Raw genomic sequence first — 26802 nt, 5'->3', positions numbered from 1 at the left:
CAGTAAACATTGGATGAAGAGCAAATGGTAAGTGATTGAGGATCTTCTGTACTTGTACTTTTGGTTTGATTACATCGCCATTTTTTTAATTGGTTGTCCTGGACTCAGTTCATGCTTAGAATATGTCCATTCATTATTTTTTTAACTTACAGCTTTTAAGCGTTGTACTGGAAAACTGCCAGCTCCCAGTTGCTCTTAACAAGCACCGATAGAAAGTTTGCCATATATTTCGATAGGAACACTGGAGACCATAGCATTAAGCAGGGCGAGCTTGCCTTTTTCTGATTGGACTGTTCCGCATCCCCTTAAAAAGTACAATTGCGATCTTCTTAATAATGTTGATATAGGAGGGGTGGGGTAGCAGGATGTGGGGAAGATTTACAACATCACCAACCTGGAGTAAAACCATTCCTTTCTACGGTGCTAAAGCTGAAACAATGTCTAACTTGAAGTACACTAAATTAAAATTTCAGCCCGGAAAAAAGGGGCGTATGACAGATGTCAGATTGTTAACACAAGTGAGAACCAAGCAGAATATAGAAAGTTCAGAAGGGAAGTGAGAAAGGAAATAAAAGGGGCAAAGAGAGAGTATGAGAATAGACTGGCGGTCAACATAAAAGGGAATCCAAAAGTCTTCTACAGATGTGTAAACAGTAAGAGGAGGGGTGGGGCCGATTAGGGACCATAAAGGAGATCCACTCATGGAGGCAGAGAGGATGGCCGAGGTACTAAATGAATACTTTGCATCCAAGGAAGAAGATGCTGCCAGAGTCTCAGTAAAGGAAGATATAGTTGAGATACTGGATGGGCTAAAAATTGATTAAAAAAAAGAGGTACTTGAAAGGCTAGCTGTACTTCAAGTAGATAAATCACCCGGTCCGGATGGGATGCATCCTAGGTTGCTGAGGGAAGTAAGGGTGGAAATTGCAGAGGTACTGGCCATAATCTTCCAAACATCTGTAGATATGGGGGTGGTGCCAAAGGACTGGAGAATTGCAAATGTTACACCCTCATTCAAAAAAGGGTGTAAGGATAAACCCAGCAACTATAGGCCAGTCAGTTTAACCTCAGTGGTGGGGAAACTTTTAGAAACAATAATCCGGGACAGAATTAACAGTCACTTGGACGAGGGTGGATTAATTAGGGAAAGCTAGCACGGATTTGTTAAAGGCAAATCGTGTTTATCTAACCTGAAAGAGTTTTTTAATGAGGTAACAGAGAGGGTAGATGAGGGCAATGCAGTTGATGTGGTGTATATGGACTTTCAAAAGGCGTTTGATAAAGTGCCACATGGTAGGCTTATCATCAAGATTGCGGCCCATGGAATAAAGGGGGCAGTAGCAACATGGATACAGTACTGGCTAAGGGACAGGAAACAGAGAGTAGTGATGAACGGTTGTTTATCGGACTGTAGGGTGGTGTACAGTGGTGCTCCCCAGGGGTCAGTGCTGGGACCACTGCTTTTCTTGATATATATTAATAACTTGGACTTGGGTGTACATGGCACAATTTCAAAATTTGCAGATGACACAAAACTTGGAAGGGTAGTAAACAGTGAGGAGGATAGTGATAGACTGCAAGAGGATATAGACAGGCTAGTGGCATGGGCGGACACGTGGCAGATGAAATTTAACGCAGAAAAATGCGAAGTGATACATTTTGGTAGGAAGAACGAGGAGAGGCAATATAAACTAGAGGGCACAACTCTAAAAGGGGTACAGGAACAGAGAGGTCTGGGGCTAAATGTGCACAAATTGTTAAAGGTGGCAGTGCAGGTTGAGATAGTGGTTAAAAAAGCATACGGGATCCTGGGCTTTATAAACAGAGGCATAGAGTACAAAAGTATGGAAGTTATGATAAACCTTTATAAAACAATGGTTCGGCTACAACTGGAGTATAGTGTCCAGTTCTGGGCACTGCACTTTAGGAAAGATGTGAAGGCCTTAGAGAGGGTGCAGAAGAGATTTACTTGAATGATTCCAGGCATGAGGGACTTTAGTTACGTGGATAGACTGGAGAAGCTGGGGTTATTCTCCTTGGAACAGAGACGGTTGCGAGGAGATTTGATAGAGGTAATCTAAATCATGAAGGGTCTAGACAGAGTGGATAGAGAGAAACTGTTCCCATTGGCGGAAAGGTCAAGGACCAGAGGACATAGATTTAAGATGATTGGCAAAAGAACCAAAGGTGACATAAGGAACATAGGAACAGGAGTAGGCCATTCAGCCCCTCGTGCCTGCTCCGCCATTTGATAAGATCATGGCTGATCTGTGATCTAGCTCCATATAAGGAAAAACGTTTTTACACCGTGAGTGTTAGTATCTGGAATGCACTGCCCGAGGGGGTGGTGGAGGTAGATTCAATCATGGCCTTCAAAAGTATAAGTACTTGAAAGGAAAAAATTTTCAGGGCTACGGGGATAGGGTGGGGGAGTGGGACTAGCTGGATTGCACTTGCATAGAGCCGGCGTGAACTCGATGGGCTGAATGGCCTCCTTCCGTGCTGTAACCTTTCTATGATTCTATGATTCTCTAAGTTTCTAAGTAATGATAGAATTCTGAAAGACTGCACTTCAATCATTTGGCCCAATTAATCCCCTCAAATTTGAACACAAAATACAAAGAAGTCCATACTTCATAGACAGTCGGGCTATTCGCCTGCAGGATCAGAATTTTAAATAAAATTTGTTTCCCTGTGATTATCTTTGTGCTTTCTGTAGGCTTCTCAGTTGAAAAAAGCATTGAATCCTCTCATGTATTAACTCATTGAAAACTGCAACATCTCTGCAAAGTAAAGATGACTTTTTGAAATTTAAATTTGAAGCATATGATGATTTTATTTTTTAAATCCGCAGCTTTGCATATTTTTGTAATTCTACCTCCGAACATATATCATTATAAATTTAGAAACCTAATTAAATGGATTTTGCAGATATTGCATGACAGAAGCAAAAGGTGCATATTTTCAAAGTTGAAATATTTCTTTCAGTGTTCATAAGGTTAAAGGAATCTGTACTTAACTGACCCAAAATTAAGTAATCGTGTCTGCTTTGGATCAGCTGAGCTGAACCACCCAAATTCAGATTAGCTGGGATTGCTTGCATGAATTTCTGCTTATCACCCAAATTCAGATTAGCTGGGATTGCTTGCATGAATTTCTGCTTATCACCATGCATAGCATCATATCAAACTCTGTGTAAGACAGAGCACAGGCCTCTCTCCAACGGGCTTTGCTTACACCTCTGTACATCACGTGTCACATAACAAAGTAACAAAACAGCAGCAATAATCGTCTTTCCTGTTTTTGAATGATCACAGCTCTTCCAGCTAACTAATTAAAGGAAGATTATTTTAAACGCTGGTATGCATCGGTCATGAAAAAAGTAACAGGAAAACATGCAATAATATTTATAATGGAGAGCGATGATTATGATGGCAATCACTCAAACAAATATAGCTTCAATAATTAGATGCCTCTTAGAAACATGTCATTGTGCTTGAGCACTGGGTACTTGACTTGAGAAGTGGATATTTGGTCCTTTGTTTTATCTTCATTATCACTGCTTCTTAATTTGCCAGCTGGGCTGAGAACCAATCAATTTGGACAGCAATATCTCCTCTGTCTCGCTGCTTTAGCATGATGTGTTTGAAAGGCAGCTTCTTGCCTTTGTATTGAACGACACCTCCCGTTGACATTCAACAATGTGTGATGTGTCAAAGGCATCGGGCTTCATGAACACATGAGACGTGGTGGTGCTTATCATATCAGTGTACTTTACATATCAAGGGAAAGGGTAAAGCTGAGAATGTAACATTTTCCAAACATATCTCAGCCCCGGTTTTAACCCTATCCACCCGGTGGAAATAGGGCGGGGGAACGGGTGAAATAGCAAAAAATCCACTTACCGCCCTGTTCCTGCCGGAAATGCACCGGCCGCCATTTTAATTTGGGAGCTGACTGTGGTGAAAAGTGCATGCGCTGGAGACAGGTGGGTGCCTCATTACTGAATGCAAATCAGAGTCCTATGATGTAATTAAGACTCAAACTTGATTTTAACTGGGTGGGTAAGAAGTCCTGCCCAGCAGGAAACCCGCTGAGTAAAACCTAGTGGGATTGGCTTCATAAACTGACTGACATGACTGGAAGCTGCATTTAAAGGGGCACTCACCTGCAGGCACTCATATCATTAGGATCTGTGTGCTATTGTGATTAGTGGATTTCCAAAGCAGTTCCGAGCCTGGAGTTGGCTCTTTCTGATTTTTTTCACAATTATTTACCATCATTAAGCACTCACTGCTTATCACGGCTGCTGTTTTTGCTTCATTCCCTTAGATGGAGGAAGAGGAGCAGCAGCAGCCTCAACAACCAGAAGGTGGGCCTGTTAGAGTACAGCAGGTGAGGGGGAGGCTACTCATAGATGGCCTTACCCAGCCCACGGCATTTATAGACTAAGAGTCACTTTCCTGGATATGACAGAGGAGCAGTGAATCAGGAGGCTGCGCTTCACCAGGCAGCTGTTGCAGCAGAACCTGCTGACTGCTGGACCAGGAGGCCATGCCAGTGGCTGTCAAATTCACCATCACCCTTAACATTTTCACCTGAGGCTCCTTCCAGCCTGCTACAGAGGACATTACCCACATATCCCAGTTGTAGTGCACAATTGCATTTAATAGGTCTCCAATGCCCTCCTTTCCAGAGCAAACCAATACATTACTTTTGCGATGGATGCCAACAGCCAGAATGAGAAAGCTCAGAGATTTGCAGCAGCATCTGGCTTCCCTTGTGTCCAGGGCATAATAAACTGCACTCATATAGCTATCAGGGGATCAGAAGACAAAGGGCGTCCACTCCATCAATGAACAACTGGGGTGCAATCAGCACAGAAGGATAATGCAAGTCTGTGCCAGTTTCGCTGATAGCTATCATGATACCTTCATCCTTATCCATCCCCCCACATTTCTACCCATCCAGGAACGTCAGAGAATGGCTGTTAAGAGACAAGGGATACCCTCTACGCACCTGACTGATAACATCCCTGCGTAACCCTACCATGCCTGAGCAACAAAGGTATAAACAGAGCCATGGGACCACCAGGATCATCATACAGCCGACCATTGGCATATTGAAGCACAGATTCAGGTTCCCCACATGTTCTGGGGGTTCCCTTCAATATGGGTCAGGAAAATGGCTGCATCATCGCAGTCTGCTGCATTCTGCAAAACCTGGCAATGCAAAGAGGATTGGAGGAGACACAGCAACAAGAAGAAGTGTTGTAAGATGAGGAAGAATTGGATGAAGGCAAGGGAGAAGGAGAGGCAGGAGAATGCATTGCAGCTAGAGAGGGCAGGAAGCAGTTGATAGAGCAACACTTTCAGTGATCTGTTCAGTCTTCTTACCTGAAAAACAACACAAAGCCTCTCTGCGTTAGCAGCCCTTGTTACCCCTTCACCACTCCATTGATTCTGCATTAAAGCACAATGAAACCATTCATCTAACCTCTATACCAATGGCATTCTGACAATGCAGACTAACAAGATGCAATGACAAGAAACTATAGACCAAAGTCCCATATGCATTAAAGTTGATCATTTTAATTCCAAACACAATATTGATGTGAATTCTTCTGTCACTCAAGTGATGAACCCATAGTTCTTTTCTTAAAAGGTTTTCTAATTCGACTACACCAGGAGATAATCCCCAGTGACTTCAGCAGAGCTGGTGGAAGGCTGCTGTTGCTCATGTGGGGACCCTTGAGATGCTTGTGGCCAGCGACTCTAAGAGCTTGAGCCTGAGAGGGCCTCGGCTGCAGACCCTTGAGATGCTTGTGGCCAGCGACTTCTAGGAGCTTGAGCCTGAGAGGGCTTCGGCTGCAGACTGCTGCCCCTCGGCTGCTGTCCGGACAGTCTAGCCCAGATGGGTTCCTGGCACTGGGGTTGGTATTGGTTGTGGGGGTGGCAAGGGAGCAGACATGCTGACATCCTAAGAGGGGGCAACTCATGCCGCTCCCATAGCACCACTGCGTCACCCGTGGGGCTGGGATTCAACACTTCCACTGCTCTGTGGGAGAGCAGTCTGCAGAAGAGGGACTCTTTGAAAGACCCAATCTATGTGGGCCACCAATCTGTCCAAGATGGACACCTGTCTCTCCAATGTGAAGCCCAGAGCCTGCATGACAGCTGTTTAAGCTTTTACCAAAGCTGCAAAGGCTGTGAATATTGACCCCTGTTGTGACGGCCCAGCTACAGTGTCCTTGGAGGTGACCATACCCTCCAGGGTAGATTGCAGAGTGCTGATGCCAAGCGGGATGACGCCACACAGGCTGCAAGTAAACTCCTCTGCACTTTGAGCCGTAGTGCTGAAACTCCTTGGTAGGCGTTCCAATGAATGGTGTAACTGCTTATCTAAGTTTTCTTTTTATAGCTGGACCCCTCAAGTCCACATCTCTGACTTCTACAGCAGGGCTGGGAGAAGATCTTACCCTCTGGCGAGCTGTCTCCTGGGCTGTCCCTGCCACCAGTACCTGCTGCTGCTCACTAGTGCTGGGTGTTTTACCAAATGCAGACCCTTCTAGATCACTGTCTAACCCTGCCAGGATGCCAATCTCTGTGCTGGCTCTTGGGAGTATTCTCCTACTCTGAAATGTCTTCTTTTGCAGTCTGTGGCTGTTGAGAAGGATCTAGAAGAAAGAGTAAAGGAACAAGAGTTAGGATGGCACTGGAAGGCTGGACAGTAGCAGATAACAGGCATCACAACGCAGCTTGACGTAGTCAATGGGGAAAATCACGTGATTTCCTCCCGCTTCCTGGCTACTTCCTGCCTGGTATGGATGGGAAGGTAGCCGACAGGATTTAAGTGAGGCCCCGGAGTTAAAGTAGCCTGGGCCTCATTTCTTGTGCAGCAGGTGAGTTTCTAACTCATACCCCTACTTACCCACCCAAAACTGGCCTGGAGTTAAAATCGAGCTTCATGTTTTTTCACACACATAGCTGTATACAACAATTTAGCACTGCTCTCAATGTGAATTGACAAATTAATTTAGGTAAATTTGGGTTAGCTGCCAGGGTTGTCCCTCAGAAATTTTGTAATCAGGAAGGCAGGGGCGGGGGGGAAAGTCCATGCCTAAGCTTCACTGGTGGGAACCGGAGGAGCACTCCTGCTCCTTTTGGCCCCATAAGGAAAATTTTTTTAAAGTTGAAAACCTCACCTGTTTGGGCCTCTTCTGGTCCTGGATCCTCTTCCCCGCCTTCCCGCTGAGGCTGTTAAGTAAAAATTGCAGTCGAGTCCCGATGACATCATTGGGATCCAATATGTGCATGTAAAAAAGACTTTAGGCAGATGCCCTTGTTGCCTGCTCAGTTGAGCAGGTTAAAATCAAGAACAGTCAGCTCCAGGCGGGTAAGTAACCTGGTTGATTATAAATGCCCACCCGCCTGGTTTCCGCCAGACAGGTAGAGTTAAAATTGCCCTCATGGTTTTGAAATAAACTTATGCAGGGCACAACCTCATTTTGAGGTATAGATGGAGTGCTGGATATAATTGAATGAGACAAAAAATGTTTACTTGACACAGTACTAAATTAACTATAGTGAATTATATTCTGCATACAATGGAGCAAGATTTAAATTAGTTAAAACAACTAAAATCCAACATGCACTAAATTTCATATTTGGTAATGCTTTCAACTACTAGAATCAAATGGGTTTTGCATTTTCGATTCAGACCTTGCCCTATATTGCATTATTACATCTGTTTGAAACTTAAAAAATGGTGGAAAATTTGTGGAACAGACTGTCCTGGGAAACAGTGGAGGTAGATAGTGTGGAAAAAGGTAAGAGGAAATTAGACAGGTATTTGAGGGAGTGGGTGATTGACTGGCCAGATGAACTCGAGAGTCTTTTGCAGTGCTGTATTTTCCTATGTTCCTAACTCTGAATGAGCTCTTTACACTTCTCACAAATATAGTTCATCTAACAAATACCTAAACATAATTAGATTTGTCATTTTAGGATTTTATCCTAACTAAGTGTAATAAATCTCTATGTACACATATCTTCCATCATGATAATTAAAAATGACATCTTTCTAGTCTTGTGAGAGTTTTATGCAAACACTAGTAACAATAATCACTATGAAAATGAATGGAGGAAAATAGTGTTCTTATTTATCAGAAAACTTGGGCATCCAATATTCAATGTTAACTCTGCAGTTATGTTATTAGAAGATGGTATGATTACCTTTGTTTAAAAGTAACTTTGTTTAAAGTATCCAGGTTAATTGATGAAGTTCAAAACTATTTCCATCTTCAAATTGAATCATGTATTATATGTGTTCATAAAATCCATCTTCCCTCTCTCTCAAACACTGAGGCTTGCCATTTGTTTACGCAGCATGATCATGCCGAAGGGTCATTCATTCACTGATGCATACTTATTGAACAACAACAAATATACTATCAAAAATCATAGGCTAGAAAATCTGGCTTCCAGGAGTGGGGGGTGGGATTTCCAGTATTGCTGTGGCAAAGGAGCTCGCAATTCAGTGCAGAAATCGTACCTATCAGGTTTCCAGCCTGCTTATGTTAAGGTGGAAATTCTGACCTGGTGAGGTGGATGCTTCTTCTGCCTGACCTCCCCCCCCACCCCGTACCCAAGTTCGAGCAGCAGTTTCGGGACACGTCTGCGGGGAGTGCTCCAGGCTACCCTGGGAATTCTGCCCAGCTCACCCAACGGTTCTCCTGTCTGCTGAGAGCATGGATTCCATTACTGGCCTACTAAAGACCCCAAAGATATTAAGGAACAAAGGTAATCAATCTCCAGGAGATCGATTACCTTCTTACAGCTGGCTCACTGTCCCCTGTGAGGAAACAAATATTTTTATACTTACATCTTTGATCCCATAAGGGCCTTGGGCTTCCCCGCTTGGACCAGCATCACAGAGGCAGGATGTTACTCCGAGTTTCTGTTAACAAAATGGTGCAGGTGCCTCTGTTGTGCCTCTACAGGCGTGGGCCACACAATCCGAATAGTTAATAAGCCTTGTCCTGGTCCTTGGGATTTGGATCAGAGATATGGGAAGCTAAAGCAGTGAGGAGTTCCGTCCAACAGGTCCATGGTCTGTCAAAAATATATTATATTGAACTGTATTATTTATCATTTCAACTACTTCTAGTCTTTACTGAAACAAATGATTAAAGATTTAAATACAGAAAATGTCATCTAAAAAATATAATTTTGGAACAGGATCTGAACAGACAAAAGGTGATGTGCCCATGCTGGTTGGCTTAATGGCAACTTAATCAATCAATCAATCAATGTCATTTATAAATGATACTTGATCTTATGAATCATCTCAAAATATTCAAGGATTAAGCCCATTCTATTCCCAATCATAAGAAACCAATTCTGTACAGGATTTCAAACAGTGATGTACAATATGGAACTCTCTCTATAAGCAGTGCCTATAGAATTTATTCGAAAGGCATAGTTGAAAGTTCACATATTCTTGATAAATTGAAAGAGGATACTTTACAAATATAAATATCCACTTCTGTGAATAAAAGTATGATTTTTAATGGTTTAACAATAAGCATATTCTGAAACAGTCTCAGTTTTATAGACTTTCATTTTATGCAAATACTGATAAAAATAATATTTTTGCTTTTTGTAAACCATTTATTCTAAGTTCACTTCTGAAAAATGACATAGTCAAACGAATTAGCCAAAAACGTGGAAAATAAGATGGCCTGAAGGATTTCTGTCAGCACAGGTTAAAAGATGAAAAATCTTCCAGCGAACTCTTTGAAAAACAATGTGTGTCTATTTTATGTTTTGCACATTAATGGCAAATCTTCCATGGCATTGATCACAGTTATTTGGAAATTACATTGTTGTGGGGGACGGGGGTGCTGGGTGTGGGACTGGAGAAGTTACTTGCCCAATTCAGGTCGACAAATAAATAAATTTGTTCCCATCACATGCCGCAGTTAGATTGATGGCTGTGCCTTCAGCTACCTAAGTTGCAAGCTTTGGAATTCCCTCCCTAAGCCCATCTACCTCTCCACTTCCCTTTAAGACCCTTATTAAAACCCACTTCTAAATAAGGATTTGGCCACCACTCCTAATAGCTCCTTCTTTGGCTCAGTGTCTATCTTTCTCTTACACCTCTGTGAAGTACCTTGGGATGCTTTTCTTTGGGATGTTTCACTACGTTAAAGGCACTACATAAATGCAAGTTGTTGTTGTTAAGATGCTATATAAATGCATGATGATGTTGTTGTAATTGTAGTAGCAGTAGAAGTAGTAATTGTAGTAGTAATAGCAACTAAAGCCTTTCATTGCTGGGATAATCATGGTGAAATCTCTTTTGCACCTTCTCGAAGGCCTTGACATCCTTCCAAAAGAAAAGCATTTAAAGCTGAAGACAATATTCCAACTGCAGCCTGTATAGGTTTAGCCTACCTCTATACATTTGTATTCTATATCCCCATTTATAAAACTTAGGAACCCATATGTTTTTTTTTTAATAGCTTTTTCAACTGGTCCTCTCATTTTATTAAATTAGTTTATCTGAATCCAGGAGTGTCTGTTCCTCTACTCCTTTAAAAAATTTACCATTTAGTGTGATAATCTAACTCACGTCAGTGAGTTAGACGTGGCAGATGGAGTGCAACACAAATAATTGTAAAATCATGATATTAGAAAGAAAGAGCGTGGATTACATGTTAAATGACAAAATGCTTGAGGTGGCAAAGCAAGAGAGATCTGGGGTTTTGGTAGAAAGATCGTTAAAACCATTGGTTCAGAGTTCACAGGCAGTGGAGGAAGCAAATAAGGTCTTGAGATATATAGCTAAAGGCATGACTTATAAGTCAACAGAGGTGGTTTTGAAGTTGTATCTGGCTTTCGTGGGCCTGCATCTGAAGTACTGTGTTCTGTTTTGGACTTATTACAGAAAGCATTAGAGGGAGTTCAAAGAAGGGCTATGAGGGCAATTCCTGAAACTAGAGGGCTGGGTTATGAGGAAAAGTTATTCACTTTGGGACTTTATTCTCAGGAGAAGAGGAAGATGAGGGGAACTTTGTAGAGTTCTTAAAGATTAACATGCGTACGGAAAGATTAGGTCCAGGAATAATCTTCTGTTGGGCGTAGGATTTGAGAAATAAGGGACACAGTAAAAAGCCCGCCATGAACTAGGAAATAAAAACAGAAAATGCTGGAGAACTCAGTAAATCGGGCAGCATCTGTGGAGAAAGAAATAGAGTTAACATTTCAGGTCGAAGACCTTCAGTCAAAACTGGAAGGTATTAAAAGAGTTAAAGTTTTTGAGCATGTACAGAGTCAGGGAAAGAGGGGGAGGGAGGGGAGTGGAGGAAAGAACAAAAGGGAAGGTCTGTGATAGGGTAGAGGACACGAGTGATTAAATGACAAAAGGGATGATGGTGCAAGGCAAGGAAGGTGGTAATGGGACAGGGTAAGAAACAAAAGATTGATCAGGAGTAGCTGTAAATGGCAGCAGCAGAGCCATTACCAGCACTAGCTGACTGAAAAAATGGAAGCAGTGGTTATGATCTGAAGTTATTGAAATCAAGGTTGAAACCAGAAGGTTGTAAAGTGCCTAAACGAAAGATGAGATGCTGTTCCTCGAGCTTACGTTGAGCTCATTGGAACAGTGTAAGAGGCCGAGGACAGAGAGGTCAGAGTAGGAGTGTGATGGAGAATTAAAATGGCAAGCGACCGGAAGGTCAGGGTCACGCTTGCGGACTGAGCGAAGGTGTTTAGCAAAGCGATCACCCAATCTGCGTTTGGTCTCCCCAATGTAGAGGAGACCGCATGGTGAGCAGCGAATACAGTATACTAAATTGAAAGAAGTAGAAGTACACTGCTGGTCCACCGGGAAGGAATGTTTGGGGCTCTGCTCGGTGGGAAGGGAGGTGAAGGGGCAGATGTTGCATCTCCTACGCTCACACGGGAAGGTGCCGTGGGGAGAAGACCGGGTGTTGGGGGTGATGGAGAAGTGGACCAGGGTGTCGTGGAGGGAGCGGTCCCTTCAGAATGCTGAAAGGGGAGGGGAGGGGAAGATGTGTTCGGTGGTGGGATCGCGCTGGAGGTGGCAGAAATGGCGGAGGATGATACGTTGAATGTGGAGGCTGGTGGGGTGGAAGGTGAGGGCATGGGGGACCCAATCGTGGTTCTGGGAGGGGTGAGGGCAGAAGTGCAGGAAATAGGACGTACACGGTCGAGGGCCCTGTCAACTACAGTGGAGGGGAATCCTCGGTTGAGGAAAGAGGAAGACGTATCGGAAGCACTGGTGCGGAAGGTGGCATCAGAACAGATGCGACGGAGACGGAGAAACTGGAAGAAGGGAATAGAGTCCTTACAGGAAGTGGAGTGGGAGGAAGTGTAATCAAAGTAGCTGTGCTTATAATAGATATTGGTTGACAGCCTATCCCCAGAAATGGAGATAGAGAAGTCGAGGAAGGAAAGGGAAGTGTCGGAGATGGACCATTTGAAGGAGAGGGAAGGGTGGAAATTGGAAGCAAAGTTGATTAAATTTTCCAGTTCAGGATGAGAGCAGGAAATGGCACTGACACAGTCATCAATGTACTGGAAAAAGAGGTGAGGGAGGGGACCAGAGTAGGACTGGAATAAGGAATGTTCCACGTATCCCACAAAAAGGCGGGCAGAGCTGGGATCCATACGGGTTCCCATAGCTACATCTTTTATTTGGAGGAAGTGAGTGGTGTCAAAGGAGAAGTTGTTCAACATAAGAACAAGTTCTGCCAGGTGGAGGAGGGTGGTAGTGGATGGGGGCTGGTTGGGCCTCCATCCGTGAACTCTATTCCCTAGCCATCGATTCCATCCCCCTCTCCGGCCACTGCCTCAGGCTGAACCAGACTGTTCACAACCTCGGCATCCTCTTTGACCCTGAGCTGAGCTTCCAACCCCACATCCTCTCCAGCACAAAGACCGCCTACTTCCATCTCCGTAACATTGCCCGTCTCATCCCCTGCCTCAGCTCATCTGATGCTGAAACTCTCATTCATGCTTTTGTTATTTCCTGACTCGACTATTCCAATGCTCTCCTGACTAGCCTCCTATCTTTCACCCTCCATAAATTTGATCTCACCCAAAGCTCTGCTGCCCGTATCTTAACTCGCAACAAGTCCCACTCAACCATCACTTCTGTGCTCGCTGACCTACATTGGCTCCTGGTTTACCAATACCTCGATATTGAAATTCTTATCCTCGTGTTCAAATCCCTCCGTGGTCTCACCTCTCCCAATCTCTGTAACTTCCTGCAGCTCTACAACCCTGCAAGAACTCTGTGTTCCTCCAATTCAGGCCTCTTGTGCATCCCCCGCTCCCTTCGCCCCACCGTTGGTGACCCTGCCTTCAACTGCCTAGGCCCTAAGCTCTGGAAATCCTTCTCTAAACTGCTCTGCCTCTTCACCACTCTCTGCTCCTTTATGACCCTCCTTAAAATCTACCTCTTTTAGTCACCCATCCTAATAACTCCTTCTTTGACTTGGTGCCAATTTTTGTCTGATTATGCTCCTGTGAATTGTCTTGGGAAGTTTTCCTACATTAAAGGCGCTATATAAATGCAGGTTGTTGTTGTTGTACCCTGGAAGCTTTCTCTGTTCACCCATCCTTTTCCTGACCTATATCAAGTCCTGCTGGATTCTGCAAACTGCACTGAGCTTGTCTGCAATCTGCCCCAACACTGTTGGCTGAACCATTGTTTTCTGAGGAGTGTGCCCTTCTGTTCCACACATAGCAGCCCTCCTTACTTGCACTGCAAGGATCAGATTGTCAAATCTAGTAGTTCTCTCTGACAGCCTCCATTTTATAGGAATATTATCATAGTATTATAATAGATATAGAACAGGAGAAGGCCATTCGATCCATCTTGCCTGTGCCGGCTCTTTGAAAGAGCTATCCAATTAGGCCCGTCCCCTGCTCTATTCCCCATAACCCTGTAAATTTTATCCCTACAAGTATTTATCCAATTCGCTTTTGAAAGTTCCTATTGAATCTGCTTCCACCGCCCTTTCAGGCAGTGCGTTTCAGATCATTACAACTAACCACTGGCTGTATTGTCCTTGCACAAATGCGGGCTTTAAATGTTTGTTGATTCTGCTATTAACTGCTATTGAGTAGTCTAACCAGCCCTGATGATCCATTGGACAGTTCTGGCAGAAGATCACGTGGTTTATACATGCAGCTGAAAACTGCGATATCGAGGGTTAACAGGCAGGCAAGAATACTCCCAAAACCTTTAATAATCCACCATTAACAGTGCACTAACCACTATTTCTAGTCTTTAGATTTTACTTTTTGGTTCACACAACTTCATATATGTTTCAGAAATGCATCTGGCATTATCCTCACAGACTTGAATTCCTTATAACATTTATTTACGTACACAAGGGATAACTGTTCTTTTAAAGGGAACAATAATATGATAAATACTGGGAGGCACTTTCAAGTTAGATTGATGGGATCCGATGACATGATACGCTGAAAGAACAGAGGATGAGCAGGTCATAAATGTTTTGGTACAATTCTCTTGCCCAATGCAAAAGTTCAGTTCCATAAGCAAACCTTCGCTCTCTATGAACTGAAACATAGCCTTAACTGGGATAGCAGGCTGCAGTTTGAACTTTGAACCCTTTTATTGATGAGGTGTGCACTGGAAATATTGTGGGCTGCACACCACATATTCCTGATCTCTCCAGCTGGTGGTATACACAATGCTGACAGATCACACGTCTCATTGAAAACTGTGAATCAAGTTTATTAAGAGCAAACACAGCAGATTAAGCGAGTATTAAGTAATTTCTGTAACTTTAATCGTACAAATCCTTGAAGGTGGCAGGACAGGTTGAGAAAGCAGTTAAAAAAGCATATGGGATTCTGGGCTTTATAACTAGAGGCATAGGGCCTGATGTTACCAGGGCTGCGGGTTCTCGGCGGGGGGGCTATCGGGCGCGTGGGTAACGCGCCCGGCGAAATCAGTCAGCCACCTGCGCGATCGTAGCCCAATTGGATCCACTTACCTTGTCCTCCGGGATCCCCACTGCTGATCTGCGCGTCGGGCGGACTGCGCATGCGCAGTAAGATCTGTCAGCTGGAGGCGCTCTATTTAAAGGGGCAGTCCTCCACTGACAGATGCTGCAACAAATAGAAAAAATTACAGCATGGAGCAGCCCAGGGGGAAGGCTGCTCCCAGTTTAATGATGCCTCACTCCAGGTATCAATACACGGGGTGAGGAGGAGGGAGAGGACAGAGATCTTCCCCCCGGCGGGCGAGAGGAAGCGGCCTGCCTCTGCCACCAGGAAGGCCTGGCTCGAGGTGGCAGAGGAGGTCACCTGCACCACCAACATATCGCCCACCTGCATACAATGAAGGAGGCGCTCCAATGACCTCAGTAGGTCAGCCGAAGTGAGTACACTTACTCATTCCCCTACACTCCATCTGCCACATCTCCGCCCCCACCCCACATCTCCTTCTGCACTGCCAACACTACTCTGTCACATCACCCCTCATACCCACTCAAATCTCATCCTCATCTTACCTGCACCTACTCACCTCGCCAGTACTCATCCCGCCACTACCACTCAACCCAATCCTCATACAATCTCATGGCTCTATCTCATACTCACCCTCTCATGCATCTCTTTCACGGTCAGCCTCACTCAACCTGCCACTACCTGTCCTGCAGCCACAGGGCATGCATCACATATGTGCAGTAGGCAGCGTAAGGCAAACGTGTCGTGAGGATGAAGGGGATGCACAAGGTTGTGTGAGGGTTTGTCATGGTTTTTACTTATATTGAATTTCTGACCAACTCACATTACATATTATATTGGCACCACTACTGCCACGTCTTTGCGAATCTTGTCTGGTTTGTGCAATAATGCCCTTTCCTGAGGATCACTATGAAGACCCACAACTGATGCCACCCATTGTGTCACTGCAGAGTGGGTGTAGGTCTATTTGCAGGGCTCTTTTGTGCAGACGGCTGAGAGACGTCGGCGATGTTCCCGGTTACACCCTGGAAGGATGCGGAGGAGAAGTTGTTGAGGGCAGTGGTGACTTTGACAGCGACAGGTAAGAAGATGGTGCTCGGGCCAGCCAGGAGCAGCTTGGCATGAAGGAGGCTGCAGATGTCCACGACTACATGTCGAGTGACTCTGAGCCTCCGTGTGCACTGCTGCTCAGAGAGGTCCAGGAAGCTGAGCCTCGGTCTGTGGACCCTGTGGCGAGGGTAGTGCCCTCTGCGACGCATCTCTCTCTGCGGTAGCCCTCCCCCCTGCTGTGCAGGTGGATGTGTCACAGCACTCTGTTGTGGAACTCCACGTGTCAGAGTTGGATGGCGTGGATGGCGAGGCTGGTGATGCTGTTTGCCCGCCGAGGAAGTCATGACTGCAGCTACGGCGGCCCCCATCCGGAAGATGTACATCTGAGGAGGTCCGCACGGTAGGTACATGTGTCTGGACCCCAGGGTAAGTGTGCAAGTTGGTGACTTTGATTGTCAGGAAGAGGGTGGTGGAGGCCAAACTTTGTCCCAAGTGACAGAGTGGCCTCCTGCAATGAGTGAGGGTCTCCCCCCACACCTGTCAAATGGACCTTTGCAGCTGCCACAGGCTGATGGCTGCAACAGGTCCATTTAAACTGGGAGTGTTTCCCCCAGTGTGGGAAACAGTCCCAGTTTGCTTTAAAATCCCACACAATCCCTTAATCAGGTCAGTTAATGACCTGAACAAGCAAAGTAAATAGCTTCAAGTGGCATCCCGCTGGCTTTAATTGCCTGCGGGATTCCCACCAGCGGGGGCTGCGCGCGCACGCCGGCGCATCAGCGGGGAACCCGGAAGTGGGCGGGTTGGAGTCGGGCTCCCGACCCACTCCGGGATTCTCCGATTTTCGGAGCCCCCCCACCAGGAACGCACCCGATAGCGGGTGCTAAAATGATGCCCATAGAGTACAAAAGCAAGGAAGTTATGTTGAACCTTTATAAAACACTAGTTCAGCCACAACTGGAGTATTGTGTCCAATTCTGGGCATCGCGTTTTAGGAAGGTTTAGAGAGGGTGCAGAAAAATTTACTAGAATTTTTTATTCGTTCATGGGATGTGGGCGTCGCTGGCGAGGATGGCATTTATTGCCCATCCCTAATTGCCCTTGAGAAGGTGGTGGTGAGCTGCCTTCTTGAACCGCTGCAGTCCGTGTGGTGAAGGTTCTCCCACAGTGCTGATAGGAAGGGAGTTCCAGGATTTTTACCCAGCGACTATGAAGGAACAGCGATATATTTCCAAGTCAGGATGGTGTGTGACTTGAAGGGGAATGTGCAGGTGGTGTTGTTCCCATGTACCTGCTGCTCTTATCCTTCTAGGTGGTAGAGGTCGTGGGTTTGGGAGGTGCTGTCGAAGAAGCCCTGGCGAGTTGCTGCAGTGCATCCTGTGGATGGTACACACTGCAGCCACTGTGCGCCGGTGGTGAAGGGAATGAATGTTTAGGGTGGTGGATGGGGTGCCAATCAAGTGGGCTGCTTTGTCCTGGATAGTGTCGAGCTTCTTGAGTGTTGTTGGAGCTGCACTCATCCAGGCAAGTGGAGAGTATTCCATCACACTCCTGACTTGTGCCTTGTAGATGGTGGAAAGGCTTTGTGGAGTCAGGAGGTGAGTCACTCGCCACAGAATACCCAGCATCTGACCTGCTCTTGTAGCCACAGTATTTATATGGCTGGTCCAGTTAAGTTTCTGGTCAATGGTGACCCCCAGGATGTTGATGGTGGGGGATTCGGTGATGGTAATGCCGTTGAATGTCAAGGGGAGGTGGTTAGACTCTCTCTTGTCGGAGATGGTCATTGCCTGGCACTTGTCTGGCGCGAATGTTATTTGCCACTTATGAGTCCAAGCCTGGATGTTGTCTAGGTCTTGCTGCATGCAGGCTCGGACTGCTTCATTATCTGAGGGGTTGTGAATGGAACGGAACACTGCGCAATCATCAGCGAACATCCCCATTTCTGACATTATGATGGAGGGAAGGTCATTGATGAAGCAGCTGAAGATAGTTGGGCCTAGGACACTGCCCTGAGGAACTCCTGCAACAATGCCCTGGGGCTGAGATGATTGGCTTCCAACAACCACTACCATCTTCCTTTGTGCTAGGTATGACTCCAGCCACTGGTGAGTTTTCCCCCTGATTACCATTGACTTCAATTTTACTAGGGCTCCTTGGTGCCACACTCGGTCAAATGCTGCCTTGATGTCAAGGGCAGTCACTCTCACCTCACCTCTGGAATTCAGCTATTTTGTCCATGTTTGGACCAAGGCTGTAATGAGGTCTGGAGCCGAGTGGTCCTGGCGGAACCCAAACTGAGCATCGGTGAGTAGGTTATTGGTGAGTAAGTGCCGCTTGATAGCACTGTCGACGACACCTTCCATCACTTTGCTGATGATTGAGAGTAGACTGATGGGGCGGTAATTGGCCGGATTGGATTTGTCCTGCTTTTTGTGGACAGGACATACCTGGGTAATTTTCCACATTGTCGGGTAGATGCCAATGTTGTAGCTGTATTGGAACAGCTTGGCTAAAGGCGCAGCTAGTTCCGGAGCACAAGTCTTCTGCACTACAGCTGGGATGTCTTCGGGGCCCATAGCCTTTCCTGTATCCAGTGCACTCAGCCGTTTCTTGATGTCACGTGGATGAATTGAATTGGCTGAAGACTGGCTTCTGTGATGGTGGGGATATCGGGAGGAGGCCGAGATGGATCATCCACTCGGCACTTCTGGCTGAAGATGGTTGCAAACGCTTCAGCCTTGTCTTTTGCACTCACTCAAAATGGTTCCAGGGATGAGGGACTTCATTTACGTGAATAGAAGCTGGGGTTGTTCTCCTTAGAGCAGAGAAGGTTAAGAGGAGATTCGATAGAAATGTTCAAAATAGTGACGGCTTTAGATAAAGTAAATGAAGAGAAACTGTTCCCATTTGCAGAAGGGTCGAGAACCAGAGGACACAGATTTAAGGTGATTGGCAAAAGAACCAAAGGCGACATGAGGAAAATCTTTTTTATGCAGAGAGTAGCTATGATCTGGAATGCGCTGCCTGAATGGGTGGTGGAAGCAGATTAAATCGTGGCTTTCAAAAAGGAATTGGATAAATACTTAAAGGGAAAAAATTTGCAGGGCTACGGGGAAAAAGCGGGGGAATGGGACTAACTGGATTGTTTTTATAAAGAGCTGGTACAGGCTCGATGGGCTGAATGGCCTCTTTCTGTGCTGTAACCATTCTATGATTCCATGATTCTATTTGTGATGATAAGTTTTATGTAGGATTGAACTCTCATGGAGCATCCCATCAACTCCTGGAATGTATAGTGGAACATCAAGGCAGAAAGCACTGAGGAATGTAGGCTACTGGGCCACGTAGTTTGCCTCTCTGTCCTTTGAAGTCCAAGCAAATGCAGTACAAAAGAAGGTTTAATAAAAATACCTTTGCAGTTAATCAAAATTAATCAAAGACACTATCTCATGCCACAGACTGATTGGAAGCTATCAACACCTTATTCAGCTCTCACATATCTGCTTTATGCCTTAATGAGGTATAACCAGATAAACCGAGCTGGCTGAGCTGCTGAGCACAGCTCCAGTCCTGCATGCAGCAGACGGCATGCGGCTGAAAATCCAAAGCTGTTTAAATGAGCTATTCTCTCATACTTTGGCGGGGTCACAGCGTGTGTGTCCGGACTCACATGCCAGGATGTCGGGCCTGTGGATTTTCAGACCCATGATTCCAGCATCATCTTGTAGATAATAGGGTGCGAGAACTTCCATCTAGTATAATACAAAAGCAAATACTGCAGATATTGGAAATCTGAAATAAAAACAGAAATGCTGGTAAACACCCAACAGGTCAGGCAGCATCTGTGGGGCGAGAAACAGAGTTAATGTTTCAGGTCGATGACCTTTTATCAGCCCGTAACATAGTCAGTTCAAAGATGTACATTTCCTCAATGTACTTACAGCTATTAGGGAAGAACCATTGTCCTTTCAAAAGTTGTACTATTTCAGTAGATACGAGATGAAGGAACTAGACAGCTAGATATGTATTTCACACCTTCTTTCCCCATGCAAAGAAATACTGTCTATGTTCTCTGTTCGCCTAATGCTGAGCTCAACCATTTGTTGAGACTTGCAATGACTCTCTTTCCCGTTGTCTCTGTGCTGGCAGGCTGTGAACGGAGGCCCTAGAGACATATGGAGCAGTGGCTCTCCTTAGGGCTACAGGTTAAGGAAAGCTAGGCTTTGTTGCGAGTGCTATTAAGCTAATAGAAATCTGAAATTAGACATGAGGCACAAGGTTTTGTTCTCTGGCAGTCGCAGAATACAATATTGGTAACTGGGATCGGTACACATACTTTTAGTGTTGTTTGCTTTATATAAATATTTGGATAAAGAGAACATGTTGCATGACATGAAGTTGTTTTCATTAAGAGGCTTGTGCTATGCTATACTTTTATTGCGGATGCCAGCTGCCAGCGTGCATGCTTGAGGTTGAAGGTTATGTTTATAGCTCTCCAAGGGTTTATACCAAGTGCTAACACTTCAGGATTGTGAGAGATGAACTCTGTATTGTCAACAACCTACTGCAGATGACACATTAAACTGTTCATCCTAGTAGTTGACAACGATCCTGTCAGTAATAACTGTGTAACCTCAGTTGCCAGGTCGACGTTCCACTAGGAAATCTTCCCACCCTGATTCTCCGGGAACTCAATATGAAGAAGCAGCAGTGTCTTTAGATTACTGTCCACATATCTTTAAAAATTAAATTTATTTAAATCAAATTTGAGTGTGATCTAGTGTACCCTGTACTTTTATGATAGTTCCATTTGCATTTTAATTCACAGGCTGCTTGTGTATACACTTCTGTTTTACTCTCACTCATATTTTATACTGGGGACTGCCTTGTCGAACCTCTGAGATAAAAAAATTTATTAAGCTATTCTTGTTCCTTCGATGGGTATCTCAGAATGTTATGAATCTTTTTATTGTAATTGTTCCTGTGCTCCAATATATTGTCCCCCATTCAAATTAATAACATTAGAGTATTATCACAAATTCTACAGCCAAGGAGCACAGACTTAAACTCAGAAGAGGGGACGTGAGGAGACAGTTTGGATTTAACTACTTTACACAGAGGATGGTGAATATATGGAACAGACTGCCTGCAAATACAAGCAGGAAGTGAATATATCTTTAGCAGTGAAAGGAGAGGTAGGTTGAGAGCTAGAGGAATGTATGGTATTTTTCAAATTTTAAGACTGAACAAATAAATGGACCATAACAGTACCTTCTGATCCTGTACATTCTCATATTCCTGTGTGATACTACTACACAAATCTTTAACACAGTTGAGTGAAATTACTTTGCACCCATTTACTTTAACCCGTTTCAAATAAACAGGTTAACACCTCCGCTAAAGTAAAGGAAAGAACTTGCACTTATATATGACCTCAGGATGACCCCAAGCACTTCACAGCTAATAAATTATTTTTGAAGCAAAGTCACTGCTGTTTTGTAGGCAAATGCGCCAACCAATTTGCACATAAGGTTCCACAAACAACAAATGAGATATCTGGCCAATGAATCTGTTTCAGTGGTATTGCCTAAGAGATGAATGTTGGCCAGGACACTGGGAGAACTTCCTGCTCTTCTTTATAATACCATGGCACGTTTTACATCCACCTGAACAGGCAGATGGGGTGTCAGTTCAACATCTCATCCAGAAGACAGCATCTCCAATCGTGCAATATACCCTCAGGACTGCACTGAAGTAAAAACAGAAATTGCTGGAAACACATTATTTTCTGGGTTTGTTACAGACTTCCAGTTTTTTGATTTTTAACTGCATTGAAGTGTCAACCTAGATTATAGCCAGGGTTTCCCACTTGTGTGCTCACTAGCCCATAACTCCGCCCCCCCCCCCTCCTCATTCATTTTAATGGACTGAATAATTACAGGCAGAAAACCCTGGCTTAAACGTAGAAGCACATGGCGCCCATATACACCCTCATTCACCCTGCACATGGCCCCCATATACACCCTCATTCACCCCACACATGGCCCCCATATACACCCTCATTCACCCCGCACACGCTCCCTATATTCATCCTCATTCACCTGCACACGGTCCCGGAATACACCCTTATTCACCCTGCACACGCTCTCTGTATTCACCCACATTCACCCTGCACACGCTCCCTATATTCACCCTCATTCACCCTCCACACGCTCCCTATATTCACCCTCATTCACCCTCCACACGCTCTCTGTATTCACCCTCATTCACCCTCCACACGCTCCCTATATTCACCCTCATTCACCCTCCACACGCTCTCTGTATTCACCCTCAGTCACCCTGCACACGGTCCCTGTATTCACCCACATTCACCCTGCACACGCTCCCTGTATTCACCCACATTCACCCTGCATTCACCCACATTCACCCTGCACACGCTCCCTGTATTCACCCCCATTCACCCTGCACACGCTCCCTATATTCACCCTCATTCACCCTCCACGCACTCGCTGTATTCACCCTCATTCACCCTGCACACGCTCCCTATATTCACACTCATTCACCCTGCACACGCTCCCTATATTTACCCTCATTCACCCTCCACACGCTCTCTGTATTCACCCACATTCACCCTCCACACGCTCCCTATATTCACGCTCATTCACCCTGCACGCACTCCCTGTATTCACCCTCATTCACCCTTCACACGCTCCCTATATTCACCCTCATTCACCCTACACACGCTCTCTGTATTCACCCACATTCACCCTCCACATGCTCCCTATATTTACCCTCATTCACCCTCCACGCACTCCCTGTATTCACCCTCCACACGCTCCCTATATTTACCCTCATTCACCCTCCACGCACTCCCTGTATTCACCCTCATTCACCCTCCACACGCTCCCTATATTCACCCTCATTCACCCTCCACACGCTCTCTGTATTCACCCACATTCACCCTCCACACGCTCCCTATATTCACCCTCATTCACCCTGCACACGTTCCCTGTATTCACCCTCATTCACCCTGCACACGCTCCCTGTATTCACCCTCCACACGTTCCCTGTATTTACCCTCATTCACCCTCCACACGCTCCCTATATTCACCCTGATTCACCCTGCACATGCTCCCATTCACCCTGCACATACTCCCTATATTCACCCTCATTCACCCTGTACACGCTCCCTGTATTCACCCTCCACACGCTCCCTATATTCACCCTCATGCACCCTCCACACGCTCTCTGTATTTACCCTCATTCACCCTGCACACGGTCCCTATATTCACCCTCATTCACTCTGCACACGGTCCCTATATTCACCCTCATTCACTCTGCACACACTCTCAGTATTTACCCTCATTCACCCTCCACACGCTCCCTATATTCACCATCATGCACCCTCCACACGCTCTCTGTATTTACCCTCATTCACTCTGCACACGCTCCCTGTATTCACCCTCATTCACTCTGCACACGCTCCCTATATTCACCCTCATTCACACTGCACACGGTCCCTATATTCACCCTCATTCACCCTGCACACAGTCCCTATATTCACCCTCGTTCACTCTGCACACGGTCCCTATATTCACCCTCATTCACTCTGCACACACTCTCAGTATTTACCCTCATTCACACTGCACACGCTCCCTATATTCACCCTCATTCACCCTGCACACAGTCCCTATATTCACCCTCGTTCACTCTGCACACAGTCCCTATATTCACCCTCATTCACCCTGCACACAGTCCCTATATTCACCCTCGTTCACTCTGCACACGGTCCCTATATTCACCCTCATTCACTCTGCACACACTCTCAGTATTTACCCTCATTCACACTGCACACGCTCCCTATATTCACCCTCATTCACACTGCACACGCTCCCTATATTCACCCTGCACACAGTCCCTATATTCACCCTCATTCACTCTGCACACGGTCCCTATATTCACCCTCATTCACTCTGCACACACTCTCAGTATTTACCCTCATTCACACTGCACACGCTCCCTATATTTACCCTCATTCACCCTGCACACGCTCTGTATTTACCCTCATTCACCCTGCACACGGTCCCTGTATTCACCCTCATTCACCCTGCACACGCTCCCTATATTTACCCTCATTCACCCTGCACACGCTCCCTATTTTTACCCTCATTCACCCTGCACACGCTCTGTATTTACCCTCATTCACCCTGCACACGGTCCCTGTATTCACCCTCATTCACCCTGCACACGGTCCCTGTATTCACCCTCATTCACCCTGCACACGGTCCCTATATTCACCCTCATTCACCCTGCACACGGTCCCTATATTCACCCTCATTCACCCTGCACATGGTCACTGTATTCACCCTCATTCACCCTGCACACACTCCCTATATTCGCCCTCATTCACCCTGCACACTGTCCCTGTATTTGCCCTCATTCACCCTGCACACACTCCCTATATTCGCCCTCATTCACCCTGCACACTGTCCCTGTATTTGCCCTCATTCACCCTGCACACACTCCCTATATTCGCCCTCATTCACCCTGCACACTGTCCCTGTATTTGCCCTCATTCACCCTGCACACGGCCCCTGTATTCACCACCTTTCACCCTGCACATGTTGCCCTTATTTGCCCTGCACATGCTGCTTATCTTCACTTTCATTGACTCTGCACTCACTGCTTATATTTATTGTCATGTTTTATCTCCAATTAATACAAATAATAATTCATTTCAAAGTATGTTTAATATGGTGAAGTGTTTTCTATGACATAATTATCACCACTAAATTGCTGCTTTCCTGCACATTCTGCACATATGAGGGCATGGAATGACAAAGTCAAAGTGGAAATCAAGCTTTTTCCTTCTCCAAACTATATGCTCCACTTGTTTAATCATAAATAGTCTCTGGCCACTAGTCCTGGTAAACTCTAGAATATGTCCGCATCACCATAGTTCCACTCTTGCAATGCCCTTGCCACCTCATTCAGGAGAGTAGCACCGGAACCATTATCCCCAGCGCAGTACTTGGTCATTTCAGTCAAAACAAAAACTGCCCATTTTCACTTTTAATGAATACGAATTTATATATTCACCTTGTTAATCCCTGTAACCAATTCAAAGAGGATTTTGTACCTCCCTGTAATAGTCTGTGATTTCAATTCTTGTTTTCAGGATTCGGCAGTATTTGTTACAACGGTATAAGGCTTTGGCAATCTCCATTTAATTACAAGACTGGTGAACTCTACAACGTAGGGAGAGGTCAACCTTGATTAACCAAGCGCTGCAAAAAGCTGTAGCTCAAGAGCTAAAAATTACATATTCATGAATTCAGGTAGTCACATATTTTAGCGGCATGTTTACTTTAACAAGATGAAGGCGAAGGCAACGGCAACTGTTACTTACTTAATGAATCACTGCTCACTGCTGCAAATGTAATGTTTGACATACAATTCATCACCGTGGTTATAAATCCTATATAGATTGATTAATTGCCCATGTATTAGGTTCACAACTAAAAAAGCATTCGGTGTAGGAAAGAAAATCCCACAGAAAACATCGGGGGTGGGGGGAGGCGTGTGAAACTGGTCTTGGGCAATGACGCAAAACAGGTGATAGCGAATCGGCTGCCTGTTTTACACTCTGCCTGATTTTCCCTGAAAATGCGTTGTATAAATATTTAGACACGAGTATGGTTATCCTGATGATTCAGCGGGGGAGATTTTGACTTTATGTGACAGAGTAAAACGGGTGATAGCAAGTCAGCAGCCCATGTTACATCTCTCCAAATACTTATTTCCATTGACTTCATGTAAATAAAAATTGGGAGAGATGTAAAACGGGTTGTCGACTCACCATCACCCGTTTTACACTATCACACAAAGTCAAGATCCACTCCAGTGAGTTTATCTAATGAATAGCTGTGCCATATAGGCTGCGAAGGTCCCAGATCCAATCCTTAGTCTGTGCTGAGGTACCTGATCTTAGCTGTGGCATCTTAGCACCTCGGGAAAAGAGAAAATCAGCCCGGTTTTCTACTGCTGATTGCAATCCAATGACCCCTTCTGGAAGTGTGTGTTCGGATGTAATTTTCCCAGCACCCCTCCCCCGACACCAGCATGGTTGAACAAACTGCTGATACTTAAAGGTAGATTGAGTCTTTGCCCAAGGCATGGTTTCAGTTCCAAGGTTATGATGGACTAAAAAATCAGGGGAATACTGTCCAGTTTTATGATCTGCACTCGCAACAGGTCAGGTACCTTGCCATAGGTTAGAACTTGGAAAATCTACCCTTACCATTGACTGATAGGTGCTGGATGGTGACTCGTGGAACCTTCTCCTTGCCAGGAGTCAACGCCTTCAGCAGAGGAGAGAAAATTGGATTTAATGCAAAGCAAACAGATTTTTTATAAAGCTGGAAAGAGGTAGAAACTGATGGATGATATATAAAGATCGTCTCATTCAGATAATGAAAATATATTAAAGTAACAAAAGCTGTGAAAGTAGCTAAGTGAGGCAGTGGAAAGCCATGGGAAAGAAGCACGTGATACAAAAAGGATAGGGGAAAGGTGAGAAATGAAAGGGAAAAAACTGCAAATGTAAGAAATCTGAAATAAAAGCAGAAAGTGCAGGAAACACTCAGCAGATTCATCATTGCCCAAAAAAGGGCATTGAATCCCCTTTAAGCTGTACTCTGAAGGGTTTACACTTGAA

General features: G+C 45.2%; 1 long non-coding RNA gene across 1 annotated transcript in view; it reads right to left on the bottom strand.

Moving 5' to 3' along the window:
- The window catches only part of LOC137322505 (uncharacterized), a 39343-nt gene extending 13763 nt beyond the window's left edge, over positions 1–25580 (bottom strand). Inside the window, exons 1-2 of the long non-coding RNA XR_010963141.1 lie at positions 25495–25580; positions 8884–9113 (exon numbers count right to left, since the gene is read on the bottom strand). This is a non-coding gene — a long non-coding RNA (uncharacterized lncRNA). The remainder of the gene's footprint in view (positions 1–8883; positions 9114–25494) is intronic.
- Positions 25581–26802: the final 1222 nt, after the last annotated feature.

Source organism: Heptranchias perlo, chromosome 6 (assembly GCF_035084215.1).
Source record: "Heptranchias perlo isolate sHepPer1 chromosome 6, sHepPer1.hap1, whole genome shotgun sequence".
NCBI lineage: Eukaryota > Metazoa > Chordata > Chondrichthyes > Hexanchiformes > Hexanchidae > Heptranchias > Heptranchias perlo.
The sequence above is the reverse complement of the archived record's forward strand: the minus strand, read 5'-3'. Positions and strand labels throughout refer to the sequence as shown.